The sequence below is a fragment of the Hyperolius riggenbachi genome, chromosome 3 (genome assembly GCF_040937935.1).
Source record: "Hyperolius riggenbachi isolate aHypRig1 chromosome 3, aHypRig1.pri, whole genome shotgun sequence".
Lineage (NCBI taxonomy): Eukaryota > Metazoa > Chordata > Amphibia > Anura > Hyperoliidae > Hyperolius > Hyperolius riggenbachi.
Window position 1 is genome coordinate 289,037,453 of NC_090648.1, and position 8,471 is coordinate 289,045,923.

Below are 8,471 nucleotides of genomic sequence, written 5' to 3' on the forward strand. Positions count from 1 at the left end.
CCTAATTGTCCCCAAGGGCAGTTATTTAAGTCCTTCCTCCTGGTGCCCAAGTGCAGCCATTAACTTAGCTGGATATACTTTAACTTAAGCCATTAAAACATTGCAGCTTAAAAGAGAGAGTGCAGAAATATGTGGTGGCTGCTGCTTACCTCTCCAATGCAATGTTGGGGACATACAGCAGAGAGGCAGAGCACTGTGGCAAGTATGAGGAACATTCCTACATGCTGTTTCTATGCCTGCAACACCTTTGTCAGGCTGTGCACTGGAGCTTGCTGGTTGCCTGTAATATATACCATATCAGAAATGTCATCTATTTAAGGGTGAATTTTGCCACTGATTCAGTAATATATAGGAGCAATCAGTAAGGGCCTATTTCCACTACATGCAGATTGGAAGCAGAATGGATGCAGAAAAACTGACTCCAATGAAAGCCTATGGGCCTGTTTCCACTAAATGTGAGTTTTCTGATGCAAATTTTCCCATAGGCATTGATTGTAGTCAGTTTTTCTGCATCTATTCTGCATCAATTCTGCATCCAATCTGTGTGTAGTGGAAATTGGCCCTAAGAAAAGTATGACCCCTGGGTGATCATAGCAAAATTTGGATTAACCATGCCCACATCCCACACCCCTTCCTGAGCTATGCACCAATGCATAGAGTCAACAGAGAGGTAGGGTGGGAATAAAAAACTGACAAGAACATATTTCACCCCTTCCACTTCTTTTGCTGCTATGGCTGTTACGACCATAGTTAGGTCCCTGTTTGTATATAAGCAAAGTGCAAAATACTGTATATGTCATCATTACATGTTATTCACGTGTAATGTAAAAGTTTACATCATATAATGCATCTTCATAAATGTATTTGCAGATGGGATCTAGAGTAATGACATAGCAAAAACAGGGTTTTCTGAATGACACTTGTTGAAAAGAAAATGCCATTCCAATATGTATTCAGTTGTCACCTGTCAGCACATGACTTTCACTCCAGAAAGGACTCAGTTTTATGTTTAAAACTTAACTGAGTGCTAGATTTATGTTATCCAACAACTAACTACAAATATTATTAGAATTGCTTCTGTATTTAACAGCAATCTGGGCGTTTGATCTGCATTTGTAATTGGAGGAAGAAAAATATTAAAAGACGTTATAAGGCTGATGATTCTCATCCCTGGTGATGATGTCAACAGCAACAGACTAAAAGGTTCAAGTGCCTTGAATCTTATAGTACCCTTACACCCATTTAGTAAAGCATAAACAATTCATAAAATTGTATGTACAACTTTTGGGCTTAAATTAATTGATTATGTTTAGCCTCAATTAGTCTTTAATGAGTTAAAATTACTTTTTAAAAGAACCGTATTTATGAAAATATATCTTATTGTTGATGTTATTTAAGAAAGGTCCTGCCAAAAAATTATTGATATTAACCACTTAAGACAGATGAGACCGTTGTACACATTGTTGATATATAAATAAAGCAATGCTAGCTAAATGAGCACTGCATATGATTGTGGAATAACGTGAGCCTCTTACTGAGATTCACATAAAAATGATGTCTGCATATAAAAGACAAGCTAAAGATATCTTTGAAGGTTTTCTTCTAAAGAAGCTCTACTTCCTTGATTGTCAGGGGATTTCTGTTATTAATTGAAGTTAATTTTCTAGGATATCAGTTTGCTATGCACGTTGGTAAGATTGATAGCCTCTATGATTCTCAAGAGTTTTGAAAATGACACTGTTCCATCACCAGGCGCCTTCACTTTTATCATCACAAATCAAATTATAAACATAGGGGCAACCTTGCTGGAATCTGGCTTCGGGAGATTTCCATAAGATTAATTAGGCGGCCAAGGCAAAGATGGTAAAATAGAAAAAGGGGGAGGGGGTTAAGAAGGAGCCATTCATTGCTTGTGAAATGGGAAGTCAATTGAACAATGGGTAATTAGCGTGGGCCATAGATTCTCAAAGGCACTGAGGACACTGGACTTTTTCTGTCACTCTGATGTTTAGTACTGCATTGTGGACCCCTCATTTAATTAGTGCACTTTGATACCCACAGGACTAGCTTAAAGCTCCAGGGCATGCTAAACACGGACTGACACCAGCAAGCTTCTGCCTCCTTCCACTCTAATTAGAGACACAATGTGCTGCAAAGACAATGTTTTAGTTTAGTGTGTGTGTGTATTATGTGTGTGTTTTTCTTTTTTTTGCCTGGCCGGAAACAATTATTTATTTTGTACCTATGTTAGTATTCAGAGTAAATTGTTAGTATTAACATGGGCTTGGGACATAGAAAATTTAAACTCAGCTTAGAACATCAGTAGAGACCGGAAACAACATAACAGTTATTTCTAACGTATTTTCTTAGTACAGACGAAAAATAAATCTCAAGCATTTCAGTAAGAGTGCAGCAAGAGCTGTGCTGTGCAGATATATCTATAGCATATTTTACTTAATTCAGCAAAGTCAGTTCAAAAATCATTTCTTGTTGGTTATTGTGAATTTCAGTGTTTGGTCTTTACATTCTCCGTTTTCTGCCATGCTGAATACAAGTACAACTTTTAAAAGATGCCACCATTCAGTTTTTAAAAAATGTCAGTAATTTGTTCTTTGTGTGCAGGACCATGCATTGCCCGCATGGAGATCTACAGGAGGTTAAACATATAAATGGAATGTATAGTATACAAGATGAAAGCAGCACTGCAATTGTGCCTTTATATAGCACTAACATTTACTGTGGCCGTATATATCATTATCCTTACATACAGCTAGGCCCTGATTTACTAATGCTGGACATACACTATATAGATGTGGTAGCTAAGCAATGAATGTCTTTCTGTATATCTAGATAGATCTTAGCAAATATTTGATATAATTTCCCTCTCTCTGCGCAGCAATAAGCTTTGTATGACTTACTGCAGTACAAAGCTACAGAACCATGCTCTCATGGTTCTTCCGCTGAGCAATTAACATTTGATCAGCAGAATGACTGAACATTGATCAAGGATACTTCCTTTTTTATAAATTGCATTAGATTTGATTTGACAAGCTTTTTTATAAGCTAATTTACATAGCTAAAAGCTCTTGCTGCAGTGGAAAACACAAATAGACTTCAGACAATTTCTTAGTAGGGCTAGTACTACATGTACCTATGTTTATCTCATCATGTCAAATGTCACATTAGGTATGCTGTAAAGGAGAACAACTAGGAACACATACAGGCCCATATGCAATTCACTTTTTCTCCTGAGTTTTCTCCTAGGTGATATTTTTAAACTTGGCAATAAAATGCCTTTTAAGCCATCAGAAAGCAAGAGAATACTCAAAATAATTTTGATAGTACCTTTTCACCTACTTATGTGGTACTTTTTAGTTGAAAAGTGCTGGAAAGTTATTTTAAATCGAAGATTAAAAATTATCTCCTAGGAGAAAACTCAGGTGAAAAAGTGAATTGCATACGGCCCACAGGCCCATATGCAATTCACTTTTTCTCCTGAGTTTTCTCCTAGGAGATAATTTTTCATCTTCGATTTAAAATAAGTTTTAGGCATTTTGCAATGGAAAAAGTACCAAAAAGTAGGTGAGAAAGTACTACCAAAAATAATTGTAATTATTTATTTTCTTGCTAGTGATTTAAACTGCATTTTACTTACAAGTTGCGTAAATTACACCTAGGAGAAAACTCAGGTGAAAAAGAGAATTGCATTTGGGCCACAATGTATATATTCAAATGTTTCAGCTACAAAACATTGATATACTTTTTCTAGCAAGCCGGCTAAGCAGGATATTATTGTTTAGCATGTATGTATGTATGTATTTATTTATTACGTTTTCATAACTGACATCTTCTGCATTTACAGAGTATATAGGCACACAGCTTCATTACTACTTCACAAACAAAGTGTTGCCTTTAAGTACAAATTACTGCTTGAGAAAGCAGTTTATCAGTGTGATCATAACAGGAGGTGTGAAAAAAATCTATTTATCCAACTCTAGGTTAGCATAATATTTTCCATACCAAAAATGTTGTGTTAAGCAATTTTTCAAAGCAAAAGCATATTGTAACTACAGTATGTATTAACTCACTCTCAGTGATATGGAATCAGAATCCTTTTCCACACTGCTTCAAAAATGCTTTCCTGGTGTTTGGTGGCTGGTATTAAAGTGTACCAGAGACAAAATATATTCAAAGTTTTATACATACCTGGGGCTTCCTCCAGCCCCATCCACACGGATCACTCCTACGCCATCGTCCTCAGTCTTCTCCAGCTCCGGTACCGGGTCCCGTAAGCTCAGTCAGTTGTGGCCAGTCTGAGCAAGTGCAGTGCGGTGGAGAGTAGTACTGCGCCTGCAATATGTATAAAACTGTGTGACAATTTATTTGGATTTGACACTTCTTGCATCATCATATCATATACTAGCTTGGTGCATCATGCTTTATCACGTCTGTCAAGATATGGTGCTTCAGTGCAGTGCTGGTCGTAATGGAAAAATCTACGCTTACGGATCATTACGCGTAATTTTACGCTATTACGCATTACGCAATTACGGTTACGGCGTAGGAAATTATCTACGGTACATCACTGTAATTACGCGTAAACTTACGCAGTTACACGTAAGGATACCGTAATGTAGGCGCTTACACTATGATGTTACGCGTAGTGCCGTAATACCCATTAATGCGTATTTTTTTACGCATACGGACGATATGTACGCAATAGCCGTCAATGTGACAGTTATTGCGTACGTATCATTCGTATGCGTCAAAACGTACGCTTATACTGAAGGGCGGGAGAAGATACTATTGGTTGCTTAGGATGTTAGTACGTTAGTAATTACGCGTAAAATTACGCGTAAGTGTTCGTAAAATTACGCATACCTAGCAATTACGGTAGACAGTGTAATTACGATACCACTTTACTGCTTACGCGTAAATAATTACGCGTAAGACTGTAATTTACGCGTAGCGCTTACGCGTAAATTTACATTGAATTACGATGCGTAATTACGCTCATGCGTAATTTCGGCCCAGCACTGCTTCAGTGATGGCCGTGGGGTAAAGTCATTAGTGTCCTGAGTAGTTTAATGACTATCTGGGGTGCATTGCTGGTATAATGTGTTGTAAAAAATGTGTAATACTTTTAGTTTCAAATATTTTTTTCCCCACCATTTAAAGGGTACCTATAACCTCTCAGTAAATGGTAAGGCTTCATCTCAGCAGCATGACTATTGCTCTGTGCTGCCACCTCCAACTTATATATCTTCAAGTGCCTTCCAAAGCCACCGACCCCCACCCCCCAACATGGCACCTGTAAGTGTGAGCATGTGCCCAATGTTATCATTCAGACAGAAGACTCCAGTTGCCAGGCTTCACTCAACAATCTGGACGCCAGTAAGAATGGTAGGAGCAGAATCATATCTCATGGAAAAGGGTTCGGGCTGTGTGTGCTGTCACATGGAAGAAGGCAGAAAAACTAGAATTAATCCATAGCACATCAATCATACTAGTACTCAGAAGTACTCTAACTTGAGTTTTTAACATCAAATCTTTCAGGCAATCTTTGAAAGCGCAAACCAGACAAAGGCCTGATTCAATTTCAGGTAATAAAAAAAACTTGCTGCATGTAAGTTTCTTATCACCAAATCAGGGCCCTGCAGTCAACACAAGTCACCAGCACACCAGTATTTCATCAAATGCTTTGCACTTTTATTGTGCAATCATGTCCACACAATAACATGGTTACTGTGTGGACATGATTGCACAATAAAAGTGTGAAGCATTTGATGAAATACTGGTGTGCTGGTGACTTATGTTGACTGCTGTGACTAATGTGACTTTGTCATAAGTCAATTCACCAAGCACCCAGAAACTAGACAGTGTGCCTGCTGCATTGGAAACTGTCAAATCAGGGCCACTGTTGATCCCAGCACTGGGGGAAATATGGGGCTTTCCCAGGGTGTGGAGTCTTAGTATCCACTGGTCTCCATGAAAGTGTCCCTCAAGGGTTGCTGCTAGTGACAGCTAGTGCCACTAGTGACTTCGCTGCTAGTGACCACCAGGTTGCAGCCTCTGGGACTGCTTCCCCCCCACCAGTGACAGGATGACCAACCCTGCAGTGTGGATAAGGCAAGGAAGAGTCTACTTACTACTGATTGGGTCAACAGGGAACAAGATGACAACAGTTGATAACACAGTTAGAGACCCAGAGGACAAGGTGTGGACAGGACTGCCAGGGAGCATGATGGTAAACTGTGGACAGGACTAAGAGGGACAAGGATGATGGACTGCAGGCTGGACTGACACAGACCAGGATGACAAACTGTGGTCTGGACTGGCAGGTAACTGACAGGAGTGGCATGTCAACTGACAGGCAGACAAATAGACAGGTAAACTGGCAGGGATAACACCATGGAAAATGCTGCAGCAATATCAAACTGCAAACCTGTTTAGCCAGGATTTTAATAATCCTGTCTTTGTTATCAGTGCTGTACTTCCCCCTTCCACTGAGCAGAGAAAAGGGTGGAAGTGCCTTGCACCAAAAGCCATGCACAGTACAACAGAGACATAAAGTGATTGTGCAATCTGCTTTCTTATTGGTAGTGGACTGGTGGACTGGTTTTAGACTAAATTAACCAAACTGGAATTTGCTAAAATGCATATTTACAATCCACAATCCTTTCAAAAGAATATCCTTAGATTAGATGAGTAAAAATGGAGCCTTTTGGAAAGTCCTGCCAGCGCTATTTCCACAGAAGTAAAATTAAGCTTTTAAAAAAAGAGCACAATACCTACCGTGAAACATAGAGGAGGTTAAGTTATGTTTTGGGGATGCTTTGCTGCATAAGACATACTGTGCAGTGTTAGAAAGCTTTTTCTCAGTTCCAACTCAGTGATCCTGCAACAGGATATTGGCCCAAAACACAGAGCTAAAACCACCCAGCTAAAAGTTTGCAATGAGAGGGGTCATAGGGTTAGACATTTAGGAAGGGATTTGTGCTGAGTGGTAGGTTCAGGAGGCGGGAAGAAATTCATATTAGCATATGGGGTAATGGGGGAGGGGTGTTAGACTTTTATTTATATACTAGTGGAAGACCCGGCGTTCCCCAAGTATGTATTTGACTGTTGGCTCCACCCTCTTTTTCTAACCTTGACATAGTCACTCAGTGACCAAGTTTATGAGGTTTTGGGTCCTTGGCATCAATAATTAAAATGTTTCCTTTGAAATGAAATGTGGCTCTGCTCCCTTTTCTTAATTCGAACCCCAGTCACCCAATGACCAACTGTTCCAGGCTTAAGGTATCTGCCATTAACATTATAAGAAGGGCAGCAATTTAAATATTCTACTTGAAAATCAATAGGTGAATTTTGATTGGCTTTTGTAGGCTCCACCAACTTTTCTGAATATTAATCCCAGTCACTCAGTGAGCAACTGTGCCCTTCCCTTAACAGTGTAAGAATGGCTACAGTTTACATTTTCCCATGTAAATTGATTGTCTGTTTTATGCTCTGTCCACTTTCTTATCTAGACTACAAATTTCAGTGCTGTAGCTGGTTTCCAGTCCCAATCCATTCAGAAATATTTGTAATCATTTTAATAACTTAACCACTTCATTTTCAGGTTTTACCCCCTAAAGGGAAGGGCCGAGGAGTATAAAAATAAAAAATCCACTTACCTGGGGCTTGCTCCAGCCCCTGGCAGCCATCCTGTGCCCTCGTTGCAGCTCCGGTGGCTCCTGGTCCCCTCCGGTGGAGAAGCCAACCTCACCAGGTTGTCTTCCAGATCGGCTTCTTCTGCGCTTCAGCATGCGGCTCACTGAGTCGCAGTGACATCATCCGGACTGTAATACGCAGGCGCAGAGCTACTGCTCCTGTGCAGTACAGTCCGGATGACGTCAGCATGACTACATGAGATGCACGCTAGAATGCAAATAGGCCTCTGGTACTGGAGGGGACTCCGGGCTACCAACTGGGAGCGGAGATGCGGCGAGGGCACAGGACATCTGCCAGGGGCTCGAGGAAGCCCCAAGTAAGTGCATTTTTTTATTTTTATGCTCCTTGGATGTATCCTTTAAGGTTCCTGACAATTTTGGCATATCAGCTGTGTCATTACTGATACAGCAATAACTTTTTATTACCTATGCCATGAAAGTGATACATACATTAGCCTCAATTCACTAACTTTATCTCCTGTCTTTAATAACATTTCGAGAGTTATCACCATGGTGATAAGGCATGTAGTATTCAGGAAACATTTTACCTCAGGCAAACCTAAAGTTATCTCTTCTGTCTTTAAAGCGGTGTAAAACTCTGACATAATATTCAATTAAAACATGTTTTCCTACTTTTTATATCCCAGACAGTTATCTGTTTCAATAAGTTTTATTGAAGATTTCGAGTGGCAATACAATAATATTCAACATTTAAACATTTAAACAAGTGTAAGTCAGCTTACTTATACAATTTTTGAT

At 39.6% G+C, this 8,471-nt stretch overlaps 1 long non-coding RNA gene across 1 annotated transcript in view; it reads right to left on the reverse strand.

Annotated features, from left to right (window-relative positions):
- The window catches only part of LOC137561426 (uncharacterized), a 28,324-nt gene extending 21,989 nt beyond the window's left edge, over window positions 1-6,335 (reverse strand). The window contains exons 1-3 of the long non-coding RNA XR_011030006.1: window positions 6,150-6,335; window positions 4,207-4,350; window positions 150-280 (exon numbers count right to left, since the gene is read on the reverse strand). This is a non-coding gene — a long non-coding RNA (uncharacterized lncRNA). The remainder of the gene's footprint in view (window positions 1-149; window positions 281-4,206; window positions 4,351-6,149) is intronic.
- Between the last annotated feature and the right edge of the window lie 2,136 nt (window positions 6,336-8,471).